Below are 24,151 nucleotides of genomic sequence, written 5' to 3'. Positions count from 1 at the left end.
CCCACGCAGACACGGGGAGAACGTGCAAACTCCACACAGAGAGTCGCCTGAGGCGGGAATTGAACCCGGGTCTCTGGCGCTGTGAGGCAGCAGTGCTAACCACTGTGCCACCGTGCCGCCCATAATCGGCACTATCATTAGCTCAGGTATCTGTCATCCATTGGGCACAGCATATTCCTTGTCATTTGTCTCACTGATTTATTTGATAACCTTGCAAAGAGGGTGGATTTTACTGAGAATAGTTCATCCATAACAAGTCACTTTTTGCCAAGATCAGTTTCATTGTGATTAATAACAGCGTGAAGCAAGCACTGCACATGCTACACAATAATATATTAAAGACAAATGGAGAAGCTAAAAATAAGCAGAGTAATGAGCCTGAACACAGGACGCAATGTGTAAGTATGTGGTTGTAAGCTGTAAAACCCTCAGAGTAAATGTCATCTTTAACCATCCTGGACAGAATTTCCCATGTGTAGCAAGTTTAAGTATTAACGACTAAACCAAGCTGGTACCAGTGTTCCACGAAAGTATTCCCAGGTGGATTTGTCTCCTTGTCTCATTGCTATAACCCTCTGACCCGTTTGCAATCTCTTCAATGGATTCTAGCTTCTTGTAAGTTGACCCTTCCTGGTCCACAGCATAATTAGTGCAGTCTCCATTTGAATTTTTTAAAAATTCATTCATGCGACGTAGGGGTCACTGGCTGGGTCAGCGTTTATTCCCTCTCCCTAGGTGCCCTTGAGGAGATGGTGGTGAGCTGCCTTCTTGAACCACAGCAGTCCCTGCTCTGGTCAAGTGTCTTCTGACAGTTGTAGCTCAGTTGCTATCGCCTGTGCACTTGAAGGTACATGACACTCCAGCGCAGTACTGTGGGAGGGCCACCCTGTCAGGTGAGGAGTTTTTCTGAAGTGTCGTCTCAATTCTCATTTGGGAGTAAAAGAGTTCCATGGCAATATTTCGAAAATAACTAATCTTAGTCAATATTTAACCCTCAATCAATATCACCAAAAAAAATCAGCTAGTCGTTTATCCAAGAGGGACCTTCCTGTGTGCAAACTAGCTGCCACTTCTCCAGTAGTTAACTGGCTGTAAAGAACTTTGAGACATCCAGGAATAAATAAATCTGGCTACAGTTGTACAACTACTGCCCATTTCACCCTTTCCAATTTGGATTTAATTCCTCCATAACCCAGCCATCCAATCACCCAGTACCAATTACCTGATCTACATTGCTACCAGCCCAGCAACATTTCAATTTCAAAATTCTGATTGCCGTTTTCAAATCCCTCCAAGACGTCTCCCTCCCTATCTCAATGAACAACTCCAGCCCCACAATCCTCAATTACTAGGGGGGTCACGATTTCTAGGTGAGAGGGGAAAAGTTGAAGGGAGATATGCATGGAAAGTTCTTCATGCAGAGGGTGGTGGGTACCTGGAACACATTGCCAGCAGAGGTGGTAGAAGCAGTAACGATAGCATCATTTAAGATATATCTAGACAGATTCGTGAATGGGCAGAGAGCAGAGGGATACAGATCCTTAGAAAATAGGCAAGTGTTTGGGTAGAGGATCTGGATCGGTGCAGGCTTGAAGGGCCAAACAGCCTACTCCTGTAATGTAATTTTCTCCGTTCTTTGTACAACTCTGTGTTTCTCCAAGTCTGTTGTCTTGTGCATCTCTCCGCTGCTGGCCTCCAGTCCCTGGACCATAATTTGTGGATCTTCCTCCTTAACACTCTTAACCACTCTGTCATCCTGTTATCCTTTAAAACACTTCTTGGCATAAGACCTCTGCCCAAGCTTTCGATCACGTCCTGACACCTCCTTGCAATCAATATTTATGACCCATTCCTAATCATTGGGCCACCTTTAGCAGTGCATGTGACACAGTGCTGTTCGAGAGACAGTTGTAGGATATTGACCTGGTGACTGTGAAGAAATGACAATATGAATGTCATGAAGTCAGTAGGGTGTTGTTCAGAGGTGTAGAACCACTGAACGTCAAAGCGAGGTTTTGTTGTGGCGTTGGTGTCAAGCCCTGATTGGACTGTGAACTGCCTTGGGACATTTCGCTACATTAGAGGTGCTATATAAATGCAAAGTACAGTTGTTGCTGAGACATAGTGGGAGTTGGCAGCGCCACACATAAAATGCATTAACTTGCTCATGTCACTGCTGTGACCTTTTAGAATTGGCTTGTCTGAAACCGATTTTGCCTGAAAATCCCTCCTGGATGTCGGCACATGCTACAATAAGACACAATCGTTTATTTGCCTCTGTGTTTCTATGTCATTCTTTTCCATTTATTGATGGCCTTTTGACCGACCCTCAGGAACCCTTTCATGATTCTCACATAGCATTTTGCCCCAAAGTAATAGGGAGACACCAGGACAATTTCCCAACTATGTAGTTGAGTAAAATACAAATCAGTAATGTCAGAGGATTGTCACTTGCAAAAATGACAAACAGAATTGGAGCAGGCAATGAAAATGTAGACAGCATCAGAATTAAAAGCTGTGTAAGAGGTTAATGGATTATAAATGCGGCTGTGTGTATCCAAATATTAGCAAATCCATTGCACTGCTGAAAATATTCATGCAACTCTCAAGAATCTCCACATAATATTGAGCATGTCCCCATCTCCCGACCACAAATACTCACACACTCTGAGGGAAGTATTATTTGCAAAAACTATTCAAATTAAACTCTGCTACTATGGCAAGGAGCATCAACAAATATTGAATATACAGAGACTTGAATTTGCAAGTCCCATCCCTCTCTCTCTGAATCCTCTAACAGGTCCTCGAGGGAAAACCTCACTTTGAAAACCTGGATTCGAAGCAATAATGAGTTGAGACGCTGCTGGGGAGGTTGGGGGTTGGTGCTGGTGGGTGGTAGGGAATTAAAAGAACAACACCATTTTTCACGAAATGAAATCTCTGGCCCCGTTCCAGATTCTGCAGGTTTTGGTCTGGGAATAAGTAAGCAAGTGTCACAAAGAGAAATGCAGCGAATTAAAAGCAGGACACGCAGGTTAGATTAGATAAACTATCAAAATCAACATGGTATGGAATGACTTTGCTGCAATTCTGGTTAGTATCTTTCAAAGGTCCGTGGGCTATGACAGAGAGGAGCAAATATTATCCAAAATATCTAGAAGGAGGCATTTACTTGTATGATATGCAAATCAGTTAGTTTAATAATAATGCAAGCTTTCAAGAGCCTTTTGGAGGTCAGCATCGCTGTTTAATTACCTTCTAAAGGGCATCAATTGAGAGTATTACTTATTTTAACTGCTCCCTAATCTATCACGTCGAACCCTGCTGCCCTGATTTTTTAATTTCCTGCATTTCTCACCCACTTACTGGCTGCAGTGTGAAATAGTTCTCAAGCCAATTCTGCAGAATTTTTAATTTGGCCATAGATTTCACTTGCACCAATTAATTTCATTGTTCATTCTCTCTCCTCCTCCTCTCCTTCCAACTTCCAGCCAAGTAAAACTTCTACCAAACGTATAGACATTTTCTTTTTCATTTTTAAATGATCACCCAGGCTGCTGTTACTTAACATTGCAAGATGTGAAACTGTTGGGTGACTTGAGTCGATTGATCACAGAAGTGGGTTTGAACCACCTGCAGTAGGCAATACTGGTGTCAAAGCAAAGAAAGAGTGTGGTGCTGGAAAAGCACAACAGATCAGGCAGCATCCGAGGATCAGGAGAATCGATGTTTTGGGCATAAGTCGTTCATCACGAATGATGACGATGATTCCTGATGAAGGACTTATACCTGAAACATCGATTCTCCTGCTCCTCGGATGCTGCCTGACCTGTTATGCTTTTCCAACACCACACTCTCGACTCTGATCTCCAGCATCTGCAGTCCTCACTTTCTACAAAGCAACGAGAGGCAAGTGGGATGGTCCTAGAGCAATAAAAGGGTCTCACATGTCTGAGAATGCTTTCACCTCGAGGAATTGAGGCAAGAAAGTAATTCTTCCTCCTGTACATTTCAGGTAGTTGTGAAATTAGCTGGTACATTCATGGCTGAATCCAGTATAGAAACAGGCTATTTGGTCTGTCAAACAGGCCCAACTCCTGTCTTTCCCTCTAGCGGGACCTTTCTGGAACTGCACCTGTGCATAAGGGCAAATTGTCAATGGTCACACACTCTTCACCAGCAAGCTACTGATGCTCAGTGCTGTCCTGTTGTCCAGAATGGGACACACGTGGACAAGGCGAGGAGGCCCCATCGCCAAACATCCCTCCAGGCCTGCAACATCGACCTGTGATGCTGTTTGTGGTTTTCTGTTTAATCCAAAGTGACATATAATGCAGAAGGCCAGATTCTTTTTAGTCAGATATCTTGAAATTTGTTTACAACTCTATTTGTGAGTTTCTGATATCACAGACTTACACACATAGTCTAGGTTCTCTGCTTATTGATGTTACTGTACATTGCACAGACATAATTGACCTACGATGTTGATACCATTACACAGACAAAGTGACTGAAGGTGAGGCGGGTACTTTAATACTGGAATGTTACATGGCATGAAGCTGTACAACTGTCTTAAAGATATTGGCTTTGAAGTAATGCAATAATACAACACTATGGTTGCTTGAACAGCACTGTAGATGAAAATTGATCACACAGTCTGCACAGAAAATGGCTGCACAGCCTGGTGACCTTTTCTCATTCTAGATTTCCTTATGCATTTATTCAAATGACTGTCCTCGTCTTTCCTGATTACAGAAACAAGCTTTTGGAGCACGCGCCAATTCTGCGTGTTCTCTCCTTGACTCTAGAGAAACTGATTTGAGACTATCGAGATTGATTTCCATTTTTGTCACATTTCTGCCAAGTTCTTGGATCCTACTGGAGTTCACTCCCAGGTAAGGTTAGAAATAAACATCTCAGAATCATAGCTCTTTAAAACCATTTATCACATTAAACAAAAACCTGAACCAGAAACCTTGACGTACTCGAACTGGCAATCAGAACTGACATTTGCTCCCTTCCCCAAGATGGAGTCGAGCTTCGAGGACGGCACGGTGGCTCAGTGGTTAATACTGCTGCCTCACAGCGCCAGGAACCCAGGTTCAATTCCAGCCTCGGGCGACCGTCTGTGTGGAGTTTGCACATTCTCCCCGTGTCTGTGTGGGCTTGTTCTGGGTGCTCCGGTTTCCTTCCACAATCCAAAGATGTGCAGGTCATGTGAATTGACCATGCTAAATTTCCTATAGTGTTAGGTGCATTAGTCAGGGTAGAGGAATGGGTCTGGGTGGGTTACTCTTCAGAGGGTCATTGTGGACTTGTTGGGCCGAAGGGCCTGTTTCCGTACTGTAGGGAAGCTACTCTTTATAGTGAACCGGTTATGTAACGGTTAAAAATTCCAATATGGAGATATGAATAAACCTTAAACTATCATCACAAGCCCTTGCTCAGCATTAGGCATCCAGCCATGCTACTATCTACATCCAGCAATGAGCAATAGGCAGCAGATTAAATTAATAGTCCATGATATTGCACTGGATATTAATAGAACTGTCACAGAGGAATGGGGCGGAGGGTAATTGCCACAGAAATTTCCGGAGCACTTGCTTTGGAAACATAGCTCAGTCCAAGTGGATGGAGTGAAGGACCCAAAATCTCATCATATCCATGATTCAGAAGGTCCTGGCTTCAAGACTATTCCATAAGAACATGAGAAACAGGAAAAGGCATGGACCATTTGACCTGTTGAACCTGCTGCACCACCCAATAAAAGATGACTGCCCAATCAAACTTTGGGTCCAACTCCACTTTCCTCCCAGTTCTGCACAGCCCTTGACTTCCAGAGATTTGTGAACAAAACCTGCATGTCCCTCCTGTGTGCTGCATTGAGGGAATGTTGCCCCCATCAGTAGTGCCATCTTTCAGAGGAAACATTAAGCTGGGCTCCCATTTGCCCGGTCAGTTGGACATAAAAGTACTCTATGGTATTATTTTAATGAAAAGAAGATGAGCTCTGTACAGAGTGACCAACGCTTAGTGCTCACCACATCGCGAAAGAGATAATCCACTCATCATGGAGAATGTCTGGGAATTTTCTCCCCCAGAGAGTTGTGGAGGCTAGATCACTGAAAGTTGTTAAAGATTAGGTAGAGATATTTTTGAGTTACCTGAGAGTTTAGGTCTGTAATGAGCTGGCAGTAAAAGAGGAGTTAAGACTTGGGGCAGATCAGTCATTGCCTTGCTGAATGGCGAGGCAAGCTTGAGGGGCCGAATAGCCTTCGGCCCCTGCTATAACGCAATGGTTGTGTTCCTCTGCAACCTCGAGTTATAGAAAATCATGTGATGGAAAACCGCTGTAGAAGATCACTAATAGAATATCACTACACCCATTCAGTAGAAAGCTCACATTATCCAAACAACATCCACAATTTGTCAATTGCATCATAGCCAATTTGTGCCGACAAAGTGTGCGTTACAGCAGAACAACCTGTACTCCTGCTCGGATTTATTATTCTCTTATGTTCACTGTAACGTTTTTTCTGGGATCTTGCTGTGTACTGATTTTCTGTCATGTTTCACATCTTAGAACAATGTCTACCTCATTGGCTGTGAAGCTCCTGAGGTAGTAAAAGGCGTTAGATTAATACAAGTCCTCCTTTCTCTCAAGAGCCAGTATTTGAATAAGCAGCTTATGCAGGTCGATGCAAGGAATAATAGTTTCTTCTGCAGAGTACAAAGTCTTCCACAGGGACTCCTCTTTTAAATCACTGCACGGAAACACAAAAACAAACAGTAGCTTGTCAAATGAAACAGTACACAAATTTCCATTTATTTCTCAAAAGGCAGAGGTTACCCGACTCCCAGATCATCAGGTCAATGGCATCAAAGAAAAGGCTGAGAGAGGAAAAATTATTTGCATATAGGCAATCAGGGTACCTGAATTCCTCATGAAGAGATCATCCCTTAGTGCAAATCCCAGCGTATCTGTGGTAATGAAAATATCATGAGATAACTGGCCCTTAATGAGCTGTGCTTTACAGAACAGCTGTAAATCCAAGTGGCCAGTGCAGTAGGAAGTGCAAAGCTATTCTCAATGTGTTGTGGGCAATTAAAGAGGCTGCTCCCTATTCAGTTAATTTACTGGCATGGGGAAATGAGAATAATCAAGGATATAAATTGTATCCTGCCTTGTATAGTTTTTTTTTCATATCACCTTCCCTACTCCTGAAGGTGCTAACTCTCGGTGGGATTATCAGAGAGAAAGCCACCTTGTCCCTTTATGGGAATGTAAACCGGGATGTTTGAGACCTGTCAATCCTGACCCTATTTTCACACAATGTTCGGTGATTTGGGGGTTTCTAGAACGAGGCAATGAACAATGAAAAGGAGTAGAAATTCTTGCTGATCTTTTCTTTCACATGGGACTGAAGGTTCAACCTCGGCAGTGCAAGTAGAGTCATAGAGATGTACAGCCTGGAAACAGACCCTCCGGACCAACCGACCATACTGACCAGATATCCCAACCCAATCTAGTCCCACCTGCCAGCACCCGGCCCATATCCCTCCAAACCCTTCCTATTCATATACCCATCCAGATGCCTTTTAAATGTTGTACTTGTACCAGCCTCCACTACTTCCTCTGGCAGCTCATTCCACCCTCTGCATGAAAACATTGCCCCTCAGGTCTCTTTTATATCTTTCCCCTCTCACCCTAAACCTATGCCCTCGAGTTCTGGACTCCCCCACACCAGGGAAAAGACTTTGTCTATTTACCCTATCTATGCCCCTCATAATTTTATAAACCTCTATAAGGTCACCCTCAGCCTCTGACGCTCCAGGGAAAACAGCCCCAGGCTGTTCAGTCTCTCCCTATAGCTCAAATCCTCCAACCCTGGCAACATCCTTGTAAATCTTTTCTGAACCTTTTCAAGTTTTAGAACATCCTTCCTATACAAATGCCTTCTTCACTATCCTATCTATCTGCGACTCTACTTTCAAGGAGCTATGATCCTGCACTCCAAGGTCTCTTTGTTCAGCAACACTCCCTAGGACCTTACCATTAAGTGTACAAGTCCTGCTAAGATTTGCTTTCCCAAAATGCAGCACCTCACATTTATCTAAATTAAACTCCACCTGCCACTCCTCAGCCCATTGGCCCATCTGATCAAGATCACGTTGTAATCCGAGGTAACCTTCTTTGCTGTCCACTACACCTCCAATTTTGGTGTCATCTGCAAACTTATTAACTATACCTCTTATGCTCACATCCAAATCATTTATATAAATGACAAAAAGTAGTGGTCCCGATCCTTGTGACATTGCCCAAGTCAGCACAGCCCAGGAATTGAAGCTAATTCCCTCCCCTTGTCCCAGTTAGGCTGATGGACAGACCATCTGTCCTGTTGATGGAAAGGCATTTGGTGAATGAAATAGAGATATTCTAGCATGGGAATAGAGCAGGATGGAGGTATTGATGTAAGAACTAACCTATCACAGGGGTCCAATCATGTGGAGGTAAGTCTGGAGGAGCAGGGCAAGTACTACTCCTTCTCTTGACCCACAAACAGTGCGACAAAGGATCCTTTCTGATGAATCCATCTCTTCACACATTCTTACAGAACCCATTTGAGAGGCTGTTGGGCACACAATTGGCAGCTTCTGAGACTGATGATGGTTAGTCTTTGAGCTCGAACCAACAAAAAGACTTCAATGTAGCAGCAGTTTAGACCAATCAAGGAAACACTAATTTGAAGGAGAAGACTCCAGGAGTAGACTGGTCACAGCTTTTTGAAAAGGAAGTCAAGAAAATTGAATTCTCACTCTCTTTTCTGCCTGTACTGCTTTCTGTTCAAGGGAGAAATGTAATAGATGAGAAAAAGATAAAGAGCATTCTGCAAAAGGCAAAGATGAATACAATAGCCTTTATTATCACGCGCAATCAATGGGTGCAGTGAAAACTTTGTAATGTCGCTTCTCGGCACCATTTTAGGTACAGAGGACCTAGGTACAGATACTGTGAGTGGTGTTACAGAGCAAGAAAAATATAGATAAGCATGGGAATAGAGTTTAAAAAGTCTCAAACAAGAATGAAAGTTTTCCAGAATGTGTCTGTGCCCATCGGACTCGGAACACGAAGTAACGGCACCTCCACGCATCGGCCCACATTCAGATCCACTCAGCAGCTGCTCCAGCACTCAGCCCCAGTCCGTGCTGACCCAGCTGCCATCACTCTGGGACTCAGACCCCCATTCAGCCCCAGTCCGTGCTGACCCAGCTGCCATCACTCTGGGACTCAGACCCCCATTCGGCCCCAGTCCGTGCTGACCCTGGTGCCATCAGTCTGGGACTCAGTCCGCCATTCGGCCCAGACCCTGCTCACCCTGCTGCCATCACTCTGGGACTCAGTCCCCCATTCGGCCCCAGTCCGTGCTGACCCTGCTGCCATCACTGTGGGACTCAGTCCGCCATTCCGCCCCAGTCCGTGCTGACCCTGCTGTCATCACTCCTAGCCTCAGTCCGCCATTCCCCCCAGTCTGTGCTGACCCTGCTGCCGTCACTGTGGGACTCAGTCCGCCATTCGGCGCCAGACCCTGCTCACCATGCTGCCGTCACTCTGGGACTCAGTCCGCCATTTGGCCCCAGTCTTTGCACAACCTGCTGCCGTCACTCTGGCACTCAGTCCACGATTCAGCCGCAGTTCGTGCTCACCCTGCTGCCATCACTCTGGGACTCAGTCCGCCATTCGGCCCCAGTCCCTGCTCACACTGCTGCCGTCACTGTGGGACTCAGTCCGCCATTCGGCCCCAGTCCGTGCTGACCGTGCTGCCGTCACTCTGGGACTCAATCCGCTATTTGGCCCAGTCCATGCTCAGCCTGTAGCCGTCACTCTGAGACTCAGTCCGCCATTCGGCCCCAGTCCCTGCTCACACTGCTGCTATCACTCTGGGACTCAGTCCACCATTCGGCCCCAGTCCGTGCTCATCCTGCTGCCTTCACTCTGGGACTTAGTCCGCCATTCGACCCCAATCCATGCTGGCCCTGCTGCCATCAGTCTGGGACTCAGTCCGCGATTCAGCCGCAGTTCGTGCTCACCCTGCTGCCGTCACTCTGGGACTCAGTCCGCCATTCGGCCCCAGTCACTGCTCACCCTGCTGCCGTCACTCCGGAACTCAGTCCGCCATTCGGTCCCAATCTGTGCTGACCCTGCTGCCGTCACTCTGGGACTCAATCCGCCATTCGGCCCCAGTCCATGCTCATCCTGCTGCTGTCACTCTGGGACTCAGTCCGCCATTCGGCCCCAGTCCGTGCTGATCCTGTAGCCATCACTCTGGGACTCAGTCCGCCATTCGGCCCCAATCTGTGCTGACCCTGCTGCCGTCACTCTGGGACTCAGTCCACCATTCGGCCACAGTCCGTGCTGGACCTGCTGCTGTCACTCTGGGACTCAGTCCGCCATTCGGCCCCAGTCCGTGCTGATCCTGTAGCCATCACTCTGGGACTCAATCCGCCATTCGGCCCCAGTCCATGCTCATCCTGCTGCTGTCACTCTGGGACTCAGTCCGCCATTCGGCCCCAGTCCGTGCTGATCTTGTAGCCATCACTCTGGGACTCAGTCCGCCATTCGGCCCCAATCTGTGCTGACCCTGCTGCCGTCACTCTGGGACTCAGTCCGCCATTCGGCCACAGTCCGTGCTGGACCTGCTGCTGTCACTCTGGGACTCAGTCCGCCATTCGGCCCCAGTCCGTGCTGATCCTGTAGCCATCACTCTGGGACTCAGTCCGCCATTCGGCCCAGTCCGTGCTGACCCTGCTGCCATCAGTTGGGCCTCAGTCAGCCATTCGGCCACAGTCCGTGCTGGACTTGCTGCCGTCTCTCTGGGACTCGGTCCCCCATTCGGCCCCAATGCGTGCTGACCCTGCTGCCATCAGTTGGGCCTCAGTCCGCCATTCGGCCACAGTCCGTGCTGGACCTGCTGCCGTCACTCTGGGACTCAGTCCGCGATTCGGCCCCAGTCCGTGCTGACCCTGCTGCCGTCACTCTGGGACTCAGTCCGCCATTCGGCCCTGTCCATGCTCACCCTGCGGCCATCAGTCTGGGACTCAGTCCGCGATTCGGCCGCAGTTTGTGCTCACCCTGCTGCCATTAGTCAGGGACACAATCCACCATTCGCCCAGTCCGTGCTCACCCTGCTGCCATCACTTTGAGACTCAGTCCGCGATTCGACCCCAATCCGTGCTGGCCCTGCTGCCGTCACTCTGGGACTCAGTCCGTGATTCTGCCGCAGTTCGTGCTCACCCTGTGGCCATCAGTCTGGGACTCAGTGCGCCATTCGGCCCCAGTCCCTGCTCACCCTGCTGCCGTCACTCTGGGACTCAATCCACCATTCGGCCCCAGTCACTGCTCACCCTGCTGCCGTCACTCTGGGACTCAATCCACCATTCGGCCCCAGTCCCTGCTCACCCTGCTGCCGTCACTCTGGGACTCAATCCATCATTCGGCCCCAGTCACTGCTCACCCTGCTGCCGTCACTCCGGAACTCAGTCCGCCATTCGGCCCCAATTTGTGCTGACCCTGCTGCCGTCACTCTGGGACACAGCCTGTCATTCGGCCCAGTCTGTGCTGACCCTGCTGCCGTCACTCTGGGACTCAATCCGCCATTCGGCCCCAGTCCATGCTCATCCTGCTGCCGTCACTCTGGGTCTCAGTCCCCCATTCGGCCCCAATGCGTGCTGACCCTGCTGCCATCAGTTGGGACTCAGTCCGCCATTCGGCCACAGTCCATGCTGGACCTGCTGCCGTCACTCTGGGACTCAGTCTGCCATTAGGCCCCAGTCCCTGCTCACCCTGTAGCAATCACTCTGGGACACAGTCCAGCATTCAGCCCCAGTCCCTGCTCAGCCTTCTGCCGTCACTTTGGGACTCAGTCCGCCATTTGGCCCCAGTCCGTGCTCAGTCTGCTGTCGTCACTCTGGGACACAATCTGGCATTCGGCCCAGTCCGTGCTCATCCTGCTGCCGTCACACTGTGACTCAGTCCCCCATTCGGCCCAGGTCTGTGCTGACCCTGCTGCCGTCACTCTGGGACTAAGTCCACCATTCGGCCCTAATCTGTGCTGACTCTGCTGCCATCACTCTGGGACACAATCCACCATTCGGCCCAGTCCATGCTCACCCTGCGGTCATCAGTCTGGGACTCAGTCCGCCATTCGGCCCCAGTCCGTGCTGACCCTGCTGCTGTCACTCTGGGACTCAGCCTGTCATTCGGCCCAGTCCGTGATGACCCTGTAGCCATCACTCTGGGACACATTCCGCCATTCGGCCCAGTCTGTGTTCATCCTGCAGCTGTCACTCTGGGAGTCAGTCCACCATTCGGTCCCAATCTGTGCTGGCCCTGCTGCCATCAGACTGGGACTCAGTGTGCCATTCGGCCCCAATCAGTGCCATTCAGCCCCAGACACTGCTGCCGTCACTCTGGGACACAATCCGTATTTCGGCCCTAGTCCGTGCTGACCCTGCTGCCGTCACATTGGGACACAATCCGCCATTCGGCCCAGTCCATGCTCACCCAGCAGCCATTACTCTGGGACTCAGTCCGCCTTTGGGCCCAAGTCCATGCTGACCCTGCTGCCATCACTCTGGGACTCAGTGTGCCATTCGGCCGCAGTCCCTACTAACCCTGCTGCCGTCACGCTGGGCCTCAGTCCTCCATTGGGCCCCAGTCCATGCTCGCCCTGCTGACATCACTCTGGGACTCAATAAGTATTTCGGCCCTAGTCTGTGCTGACCCTGCTGCCATCACACTGTGACTCAGTCCCCCATTCGGCCCAGGTCCGTGCTGACCCTGCTGCCGTCACTCCGGGACTCAGTCCACCATTCGCCCCCAATCTGTGCTGACTCTGCTGCCATCAGTGTGGGACTCAATCCGTCATTCGGCCCCAGTCCATGCTCACCCTGCCGCTCTCTCTGAGACTCAGTCTGCCATTTGGCCCAGTCCATGCTCACCCTGTAGCCGTCATTCTGGTTCTCAGCCCGCCATTCGGCCCCAGTCCCTGCTCACCCTGCTGCCATCACTCTGGGTCTCAGTCCCCCATTCGGCTCCAATGTGTGCTGACCCTGCTGCCATCAGTTGGGACTCAGTCAGCCATTCGGCCACAGTCCGTGCTGACCCTGCTGCCATCACTCTGGGGCTCAGTCCGCCATTTGGCCCCAGTCTTTGCACAACCTGCTGCCATCACTCTGGCACTCAGTCCGCGATTCGGCCGCAGTTCGTGCTCACCCTGCGGCCATCAGTCTGGGACTCAATCGTATTTCGGCCCCAGTCCGTGCTGACCCTGCTGCTGTCACTCTGGGACTCAGCCTGTCATTCGGCCCAGTCCGTGATGACCCTGTAGCCATCACTCTGGGACACAATCCGCCATTCGGCCCCAATCCGTGCTGACCCTACTGCCGTCACTCTGTGACTCAGTCCCCCATTCGGCCCAGGTCTGTGCTGACCCTGCTGCCATCACTCTGGGACTCATTCCGCCATTCGCCCCAGTCCCTGCTGACCCTGAAGCCATCACTCTGGGATCAGTCCACCATTCGGCCCAGTCCGTGCTCACCCTGTAGCCGTCACTCTGGGACTCAGTCACCATTTGGCCCAGTCCCTACTAATCCTGCTGCCGTCACTCTGAGACTCAGTCCGCCATTCGGCCCCAGTCCCTGCTCACCCTGCTGCCATCACTCTGGGTCTTAGTCCACTATTTAGCTTCAGTCCATGCTGACCCTGCTGCCGTCACTCTGAGACTTAGTCCTCCATTCGGCCCCAGTCCATGCTGACCCTGCTGTCATCAGTCTTGGACTCAGTCCACCATTTGGCCCAGTCCGTGCTGACCCTGCTGCCATCACTCTGGGACTCAATCCACCATTCGGCCCCAGTCCGTGCCGACTCTGCTGCTGTCACTCTGAGACTCAATCCGCATTTCGGCTCCAGTCCGTGCTGAACCTGCTGCCGTCAGTCTGGGACTCAGTCTGCCATTCGGCCCAGTCCGTGCTAGCCCTGCTGCCGTCACTCTGGAACTCAGTCAGCCATTCGGCCCCAGTCCATGCTGACCCTGCTGCCATTACTCTGGGTCTCAGTCCCCCATTCGGCCCCAATGTTTGCTGACCCTGCTGCCATCACTCAGGGACTCCGTCCGCCATTTGGCCCCAGTCCATGCTCACCCTGGAGCAATCACTCTGGGACTCAGTCCAGCATTCAGCCCCAGTCCCTGCTCACCTTTCTGCCGACACACTGGGACTCAGACCGCCATTTGGCCCCAGTCCATGCTCACCCTCCTGTCGTCACTCTGGGACTCAGTCCGCCATTTGCCCCAGTCCGTGCACAACCTGCTGCCGTCACTCTGGCACTCAGTCCGCCATTCGGTCCCATTCCCTGCTCACCCTGCTGCCGTCACACTGGGAATCAGTCCGACACTTGGCCCCAGTCCGTGCTGACCCTGCTGCCGTCACTCTGGGACTCAGTCCGCCATTTGCCCCAGTCCGTGCACAACCTGCTGCTGTCACTCTGGAACTCATTCTGCCATTCAGCCCAGTCCATGCTCACCCTGCAACCGTCACACTGTGATTCAGTCCACCATTCGGCCCAGTCCGTGCTCACCCTGCTGCCATCACTCCTGGACTCAGTCCTCCATTCGGCCCCAATCTGTGCTGACCCTACTGCTGTCACTCTGGGACTCAGTTCGCCATTCGGCCCCAGTCCGTGCTCACCCTGCTGCCTTCACTCTGGGACTCAATCCACCATTCGGCCCCAGTCCCTGCTGACCCTACTGCCGTCACTCTGAGATTCAGTCCGCATTTCGGCCCCAGTCTGTGCTGACCCTGCTGCCGTCACTCTGAGACTAAATCCGCCATTCGGCCCAGTCCGTGCTCACCGTGCTGCCGTCACTATGGGACTCAGTGTGCTATTTGGCCCCAATCAGTGCTGACCCTGCTGCCATCAGTCTGGGTCTCAGTCCGCCATTCGGCGCCAGACCCTGCTGCCATCACTCTGGGATTCAGTCTGCCACTCGGCCCCACTCTGTGCTCACCCTGCTGCCGTCACCCTGGGATTCAGTCCGGGATTCTGCTTCAATCTGTGCAGACCTGCTGCCTGAAGTCTGGGATGCAATCCGCCATTCGGCCCCAGTCCATTCTCACCCTGCTGCCATCACTCTGGGACTCAGTCCGCCATTCGGCCCCAGTCTATTCTCAACCTGCTGCCATCACACTGGGTCTCAGTCCCCCATTCGGCCCCAATCGTGCTGACCCTGCTGCCGTCACTCTGGGACTCAGTCCACCATTCGGCCCAGTCCGTGCTCACCCTGCTACCGTCACTCTGGGACTCATCCGCCATTCGGCCCAAGTCTGTGCTGACCCTGCTGCCGTCACTCTGGGACTCAATCCGCCATTCGGCCCCAGTCCATGCTCATCCTGCTGCTGTCACTCTGGGACTCAGTCCGCCATTCGGCCCCAGTCCGTGCTGATCCTGTAGCCATCACTCTGGGACTCAGTCCGCCATTCGGCCCCAATCTGTGCTGACCCTGCTGCCGTCACTCTGGGACTCAGTCCGCCTTTCGGCCACAGTCCGTGCTGGACCTGCTGCTGTCACTCTGGGACTCAGTCCGCCATTCGGCCCCAGTCCGTGCTGATCCTGTAGCCATCACTCTGGGACTCAGTCCGCCATTCGGCCCAGTCCGTGCTGACCCTGCTGCCATCAGTTGGGCCTCAGTCAGCCATTCGGCCACAGTCCGTGCTGGACTTGCTGCCGTCTCTCTGGGACTCGGTCCCCCATTCGGCCCAGTCCATGCTCACCCTGCGGCCATCAGTCTGGGACTCAGTCCGCGATTCGGCCGCAGTTTGTGCTCACCCTGCTGCCATTAGTCAGGGACACAATCCACCATTCGCCCAGTCACTGCTCACCCTGCTGCCGTCACTCTGGGACTCAATCCACCATTCGGCCCCAGTCCCTGCTCACCCTGCTGCCGTCACTCTGGGACTCAATCCACCATTCGGCCCCAGTCACTGCTCACCCTGCTGCCGTCACTCCGGAACTCAGTCCGCCATTCGGCCCCAATTTGTGCTGACCCTGCTGCCGTCACTCTGGGACACAGCCTGTCATTCGGCCCAGTCTGTGCTGACCCTGCTGCCGTCACTCTGGGACTCAATCCGCCATTCGGCCCCAGTCCATGCTCATCCTGCTGCCGTCACTCTGGGTCTCAGTCCCCCATTCGGCCCCAATGCGTGCTGACCCTGCTGCCATCAGTTGGGACTCAGTCCGCCATTCGGCCACAGTCCATGCTGGACCTGCTGCCGTCACTCTGGGACTCAGTCTGCCATTAGGCCCCAGTCCCTGCTCACCCTGTAGCAATCACTCTGGGACACAGTCCAGCATTCAGCCCCAGTCCCTGCTCAGCCTTCTGCCGTCACTTTGGGACTCAGTCCGCCATTTGGCCCCAGTCCGTGCTCAGTCTGCTGTCGTCACTCTGGGACACAATCTGGCATTCGGCCCAGTCCGTGCTCATCCTGCTGCCGTCACACTGTGACTCAGTCCCCCATTCGGCCCAGGTCTGTGCTGACCCTGCTGCCGTCACTCTGGGACTAAGTCCACCATTCGGCCCTAATCTGTGCTGACTCTGCTGCCATCAGTCTGGGACTCAGTCCGCCATTCGGCGCCAGACCCTGCTCACCATGCTGCCGTCACTCTGGGACACAGCCTGTCATTCGGCCCCAGTCCGTGCTGACCCTGCTGCCGTCAGTGTGGGACTCAGTCCGCCATTCGGCCCCAGTCCACGCTGACCCTGCTGCGGTCACTCTGGGACTCAGTCCCCCATTCGGCCCCAGTCCGAGGACACCCTGCTGCAGTCACTCTGGGACTCAGTCTGCCATTTGGCCCAGTCCGTGCTCACCCTGTAGCCATCAGTCTGGGACTCAGTCCACCATTCGGCCCCAGTCCCTGCTCACCCTTCTGCCGTCACTCTGGGACTCAATCCGTATTTCGGCCCCAGTCCGTGCTGACCCTGCTGCCGTCCCTCTGGGACTAAATCCACCATTCGGCCCCGGTCCATACTCACCCTGCTGCTGTCACACTGTGACTCAGTCCCCCATTCGGCCCAGGTCCGTGCTGACCCTGCTGCCGTCACTCTGGGACTCAGTCCGCCATTCGGCCCCAGTCCATGCTGACCCTGCTGCCATCACTCTGGGACTCAGTCCGCCATTCGGCCCCAGTCCGTGATGACCCTGTAGTGTCACTCTGGGACACAATCCGCCATTCGGCCCAGTCCGTGCTCATCCTGATGCTATCACTCTGGGAGTCAGTCCGCCATTCGGCCCCAATCCGTGCTCACCCTGCTGCCATTACTCTGGGACTCAGTCCGCCATTCGACCCCAGTCCCTGCTCACCCTGCTGCCATCACTCGGGGACTCAGTTCGCCATTCGGCCCCAGTCCCTGCTCACCCTGCCGCCGTCACTCTGGGACTCAGGCCGCCATTTGGCCCCAGTCCATGCTCATCCTGCTGCCGTCACTGTGGGTCTCAGTCCGCCATTCGGCCGCAGTCCGTGATGACCCTGTAGCTGTCACTCTGGGACTAGTACGTCGTTCCGCCCCAGGCCCTGCTCACCCTGCTGCCGTCCCTCTGGGACTCAGTCACCATTTGGCCCAGTCCGTGCTCACCCTGCTGCCATCACTCTGGGACGCAATCCGCCATTCGGACCCAGTCCGTGCCCATTCTGCTGCCGTCACCCTGGGACTCAGTCCCCCATTCGGCCCAGTCCATGCTCAACCTGTTGCCGTCACCCTGGGGCTCAGTCCACCATTGGGACCCAGACCCTGCTCACCCTGAAGCCATCATTCTGGGCCTCAGTCCACCATTCGGCCCAGTCCATGCTCACCCAGCAGCCGTTACTCTGGGACTCAGTCCGCCTTTGGGCCCAAGTCCATGCTGACCCTGCTGCCATCACTCTGGGACTCAGTGTGCCATTCGGCCCCAATCAGTGCCATTCAGCCCCAGACACTGCTGCCGTCACTTTGGGACTCAGCCTGCCATTCGGCCTCAGTCCCTACTAACCCTGCTGCCTTCACACTGGGCCTCAGTCCTCCATTGGGCCCCAGTCCATGCTCGCCCTGCTGACATCACTCTGGGACTCAATCCGTATTTCGGCCCCAGTCCGTGCTCACCCTGTAGCCGTCATTCTGGGACTCTGCCCGCCATTCGGCCCCAGTCCCTGCTCACCCTGCTGACATCACTCTGGGTCTCAGTCCCCCATTCGGCTCCAATGTGTGCTGCCATCAGTTGGGTCTCAGTCAGCCATTCGGCCCCAGTCTATGCTGACCCTGCTGCCATCACTCTGGCACTCAGTCCGCGATTCGGCCACAGTTCGTGCTCACCCTGCTGCCATCACTCTGGGACACAATCCACCATTCGGCCCAGTCCATGCTCACCCTGCGGTCATCAGTCTGGGACTCAGTCCGCCATTCGGCCCCAGTCCGTGCTGACCCTGCTGCTGTCACTCTGGGACTCAGCCTGTCATTCGGCCCAGTCCGTGATGACCCTGTAGCCATCACTCTGGGACACAATCCGCCATTCGGCCCAGTCTGTGTTCATCCTGCAGCTGTCACTCTGGGAGTCAGTCCACCATTCGGTCCCAATCTGTGCTGGCCCTGCTGCCATCAGACTGGGACTCAGTGTGCCATTCGGACCCAATCAGTGCCATTCAGCCCCAGACACTGCTGCCGTCACTCTGGGACACAATCCGTATTTCGGCCCTAGTCCGTGCTGACCCTGCTGCCGTCACACTGGGACACAATCCGCCATTCGGCCCAGTCCATGCTCACCCAGCAGCCATTACTCTGGGACTCAGTCCGCCTTTGGGCCCAAGTCCATGCTGACCCTGCTGACATCACTCTGGGACTCAATCCGTATTTCGGCCCTAGTCTGTGCTGACCCTGCTGCCATCACACTGTGACTCAGTCCCCCATTCGGCCCAGGTCCGTGCTGACCCTGCTGCCATCACTCCGGGACTCAGTCCACCATTCGCCCCCAATCTGTGCTGACCCTGCTGCCATCAGTGTGGGACTCAATCCGTCATTCGGCCCCAGTCCATGCTCACCCTGCCACTCTCTCTGGGACTCAGTCTGCCATTTGGCCCAGTCCATGCTCACCCTGTAGCCGTCATTCTGGTTCTCAGCCCGCCATTCGGCCCCAGTCCCTGCTCACCCTGCTGCCATCACTCTGGGTCTCAGTCCCCCATTCGGCTCCAATGTGTGCTGACCCTGCTGCCATCACTCTGGGGCTCAGTCCGCCATTTGGCCCCAGTCTTTGCACAACCTGCTGCCATCACTCTGGCACTCAGTCCGCGATTCGGCCGCAGTTCGTGCTCACCCTGCGGCCATCAGTCTGGGACCCCAATCCGTGCTGACCCTACTGCCGTCACTCTGTGACTCAGTCCCCCATTCGGCCCAGGTCTGTGCTGACCCTGCTGCCATCACTCTGGGACTCATTCCGCCATTCGCCCCAGTCCCTGCTGACCCTGAAGCCATCACTCTGGGATCAGTCCACCATTCGGCCCAGTCCGTGCTCACCCTGTAGCCGTCACTCTGGGACTCAGTCACCATTTGGCCCAGTCCCTACTAATCCTGCTGCCGTCACTCTGAGACTCAGTCCGCCATTCGGCCCCAGTCCCTGCTCACCCTGCTGCCGTCACTCTGAGACTTAGTCCTCCATTCGGCCCCAGTCCAAGCTGACCCTGCTGTCATCAGTCTTGGACTCAGTCCACCATTTGGCCCAGTCCGTGCTGACCCTGCTGCCGTCACTCTGGGACTCAGTCTCCATTTGGCCCAGTCCGCAGTGATCCTGCTGCCATCACTCTGGGACTCAATCCACCATTCGGCCCCAGTCCGTGCCGACTCTGCTGCTGTCACTCTGAGACTCAATCCGCATTTCGGCTCCAGTCCGTGCTGAACCTGCTGCCGTCAGTCTGGGACTCAGTCTGCCATTCGGCCCAGTCCGTGCTAGCCCTGCTGCCGTCACTCTGGAACTCAGTCAGCCATTCGGCCCCAGTCCATGCTGACCCTGCTGCCATTACTCTGGGTCTCAGTCCCCCATTCGGCCCCAATGTTTGCTGACCCTGCTGCCATCACTCAGGGACTCCGTCCGCCATTTGGCCCCAGTCCATGCTCACCCTGGAGCAATCACTCTGGGACTCAGTCCAGCATTCAGCCCCAGTCCCTGCTCACCTTTCTGCCGACACACTGGGACTCAGACCGCCATTTGGCCCCAGTCCATGCTCACCCTCCTGTCGTCACTCTGGGACTCAGTCCGCCATTTGCCCCAGTCCGTGCACAACCTGCTGCCGTCACTCTGGCACTCAGTCCGCCATTCGGTCCCATTCCCTGCTCACCCTGCTGCCGTCACACTGGGAATCAGTCCGACACTTGGCCCCAGTCCGTGCTGACCCTGCTGCCGTCACTCTGGGACTCAGTCCGCCATTTGCCCCAGTCCGTGCACAACCTGCTGCTGTCACTCTGGAACTCATTCTGCCATTCAGCCCAGTCCATGCTCACCCTGCAACCGTCACACTGTGATTCAGTCCACCATTCGGCCCAGTCCGTGCTCACCCTGCTGCCATCACTCCTGGACTCAGTCCTCCATTCGGCCCCAATCTGTGCTGACCCTACTGCTGTCACTCTGGGACTCAGTTCGCCATTCGGCCCCAGTCCGTGCTCACCCTGCTGCCTTCACTCTGGGACTCAATCCACCATTCGGCCCCAGTCCCTGCTGACCCTACTGCCGTCACTCTGAGATTCAGTCCGCATTTCGGCCCCAGTCTGTGCTGACCCTGCTGCCGTCACTCTGAGACTAAATCCGCCATTCGGCCCAGTCCGTGCTCACCGTGCTGCCGTCACTATGGGACTCAGTGTGCTATTTGGCCCCAATCAGTGCTGACCCTGCTGCCATCAGTCTGGGTCTCAGTCCGCCATTCGGCGCCAGACCCTGCTGCCATCACTCTGGGATTCAGTCTGCCACTCGGCCCCACTCTGTGCTCACCCTGCTGCCGTCACCCTGGGATTCAGTCCGGGATTCTGCTTCAATCTGTGCAGACCTGCTGCCTGAAGTCTGGGATGCAATCCGCCATTCGGCCCCAGTCCATTCTCACCCTGCTGCCATCACTCTGGGACTCAGTCCGCCATTCGGCCCCAGTCTATTCTCACCCTGCTGCCATCACACTGGGTCTCAGTCCCCCATTCGGCCCCAATCGTGCTGACCCTGCTGCCGTCACTCTGGGACTCAGTCCACCATTCGGCCCAGTCCGTGCTCACCCTGCTACCGTCACTCTGGGACTCATCCGCCATTCGGCCCAAGTCTGTGCTGACCCTGCTGCCGTCACTCTGGGACTCAATCCGCCATTCGGCCCCAGTCCATGCTCATCCTGCTGCTGTCACTCTGGGACTCAGTCCGCCATTCGGCCCCAGTCCGTGCTGATCCTGTAGCCATCACTCTGGGACTCAGTCCGCCATTCGGCCCCAATCTGTGCTGACCCTGCTGCCGTCACTCTGGGACTCAGTCCGCCTTTCGGCCACAGTCCGTGCTGGACCTGCTGCTGTCACTCTGGGACTCAGTCCGCCATTCGGCCCCAGTCCGTGCTGATCCTGTAGCCATCACTCTGGGACTCAGTCCGCCATTCGGCCCAGTCCGTGCTGACCCTGCTGCCATCAGTTGGGCCTCAGTCAGCCATTCGGCCACAGTCCGTGCTGGACTTGCTGCCGTCTCTCTGGGACTCGGTCCCCCATTCGGCCCAGTCCATGCTCACCCTGCGGCCATCAGTCTGGGACTCAGTCCGCGATTCGGCCGCAGTTTGTGCTCACCCTGCTGCCATTAGTCAGGGACACAATCCACCATTCGCCCAGTCCGTGCTCACCCTGCTGCCATCACTTTGAGACTCAGTCCGCGATTCGACCCCAATCCGTGCTGGCCCTGCTGCCGTCACTCTGGGACTCAGTCCGTGATTCTGCCGCAGTTCGTGCTCACCCTGTGGCCATCAGTCTGGGACTCAGTGCGCCATTCGGCCCCAGTCCCTGCTCACCCTGCTGCCGTCACTCTGGGACTCAATCCACCATTCGGCCCCAGTCACTGCTCACCCTGCTGCCGTCACTCTGGGACTCAATCCACCATTCGGCCCCAGTCCCTGCTCACCCTGCTGCCGTCACTCTGGGACTCAATCCACCATTCGGCCCCAGTCACTGCTCACCCTGCTGCCGTCACTCCGGAACTCAGTCCGCCATTCGGCCCCAATTTGTGCTGACCCTGCTGCCGTCACTCTGGGACACAGCCTGTCATTCGGCCCAGTCTGTGCTGACCCTGCTGCCGTCACTCTGGGACTCAATCCGCCATTCGGCCCCAGTCCATGCTCATCCTGCTGCCGTCACTCTGGGTCTCAGTCCCCCATTCGGCCCCAATGCGTGCTGACCCTGCTGCCATCAGTTGGGACTCAGTCCGCCATTCGGCCACAGTCCATGCTGGACCTGCTGCCGTCACTCTGGGACTCAGTCTGCCATTAGGCCCCAGTCCCTGCTCACCCTGTAGCAATCACTCTGGGACACAGTCCAGCATTCAGCCCCAGTCCCTGCTCAGCCTTCTGCCGTCACTTTGGGACTCAGTCCGCCATTTGGCCCCAGTCCGTGCTCAGTCTGCTGTCGTCACTCTGGGACACAATCTGGCATTCGGCCCAGTCCGTGCTCATCCTGCTGCCGTCACACTGTGACTCAGTCCCCCATTCGGCCCAGGTCTGTGCTGACCCTGCTGCCGTCACTCTGGGACTAAGTCCACCATTCGGCCCTAATCTGTGCTGACTCTGCTGCCATCAGTCTGGGACTCAGTCCGCCATTCGGCGCCAGACCCTGCTCACCATGCTGCCGTCACTCTGGGACACAGCCTGTCATTCGGCCCCAGTCCGTGCTGACCCTGCTGCCGTCAGTGTGGGACTCAGTCCGCCATTCGGCCCCAGTCCACGCTGACCCTGCTGCGGTCACTCTGGGACTCAGTCCCCCATTCGGCCCCAGTCCGAGGACACCCTGCTGCAGTCACTCTGGGACTCAGTCTGCCATTTGGCCCAGTCCGTGCTCACCCTGTAGCCATCAGTCTGGGACTCAGTCCACCATTCGGCCCCAGTCCCTGCTCACCCTTCTGCCGTCACTCTGGGACTCAATCCGTATTTCGGCCCCAGTCCGTGCTGACCCTGCTGCCGTCCCTCTGGGACTAAATCCACCATTCGGCCCCGGTCCATACTCACCCTGCTGCTGTCACACTGTGACTCAGTCCCCCATTCGGCCCAGGTCCGTGCTGACCCTGCTGCCGTCACTCTGGGACTCAGTCCGCCATTCGGCCCCAGTCCATGCTGACCCTGCTGCCATCACTCTGGGACTCAGTCCGCCATTCGGCCCCAGTCCGTGATGACCCTGTAGTGTCACTCTGGGACACAATCCGCCATTCGGCCCAGTCCGTGCTCATCCTGATGCTATCACTCTGGGAGTCAGTCCGCCATTCGGCCCCAATCCGTGCTCACCCTGCTGCCATTACTCTGGGACTCAGTCCGCCATTCGACCCCAGTCCCTGCTCACCCTGCTGCCATCACTCGGGGACTCAGTTCGCCATTCGGCCCCAGTCCCTGCTCACCCTGCCGCCGTCACTCTGGGACTCAGGCCGCCATTTGGCCCCAGTCCATGCTCATCCTGCTGCCGTCACTGTGGGTCTCAGTCCGCCATTCGGCCGCAGTCCGTGATGACCCTGTAGCTGTCACTCTGGGACTAGTACGTCGTTCCGCCCCAGGCCCTGCTCACCCTGCTGCCGTCCCTCTGGGACTCAGTCACCATTTGGCCCAGTCCGTGCTCACCCTGCTGCCATCACTCTGGGACGCAATCCGCCATTCGGACCCAGTCCGTGCCCATTCTGCTGCCGTCACCCTGGGACTCAGTCCCCCATTCGGCCCAGTCCATGCTCAACCTGTTGCCGTCACCCTGGGGCTCAGTCCACCATTGGGACCCAGACCCTGCTCACCCTGAAGCCATCATTCTGGGCCTCAGTCCACCATTCGGCCCAGTCCATGCTCACCCAGCAGCCGTTACTCTGGGACTCAGTCCGC

General features: G+C 54.8%; 1 protein-coding gene across 5 annotated transcripts in view; it reads left to right on the top strand.

Moving 5' to 3' along the window:
* Positions 1 to 24,151, top strand: part of LOC140467453 (leucine-rich repeat neuronal protein 1-like) — a 234,095-nt gene that overhangs the window by 189,545 nt on the left and 20,399 nt on the right. For 2 of the 5 annotated variants that reach the window (XM_072563822.1, XM_072563823.1), the window contains one exon: positions 4,756 to 4,895. The exons of the other annotated variants lie outside the window; for them this stretch is intronic. The gene's annotated coding sequence lies outside the window, so the exon portion shown is untranslated. The remainder of the gene's footprint in view (positions 1 to 4,755; positions 4,896 to 24,151) is intronic. 5 annotated transcript variants of the gene reach the window in all.

This window comes from Chiloscyllium punctatum, chromosome 45 (genome assembly GCF_047496795.1).
Source record: "Chiloscyllium punctatum isolate Juve2018m chromosome 45, sChiPun1.3, whole genome shotgun sequence".
In the NCBI taxonomy this organism is placed as follows: Eukaryota; Metazoa; Chordata; class Chondrichthyes; order Orectolobiformes; family Hemiscylliidae; genus Chiloscyllium; species Chiloscyllium punctatum.
Note: the sequence above shows the minus strand (reverse complement) of the source record. Positions and strands in the feature narration are given on the sequence as shown.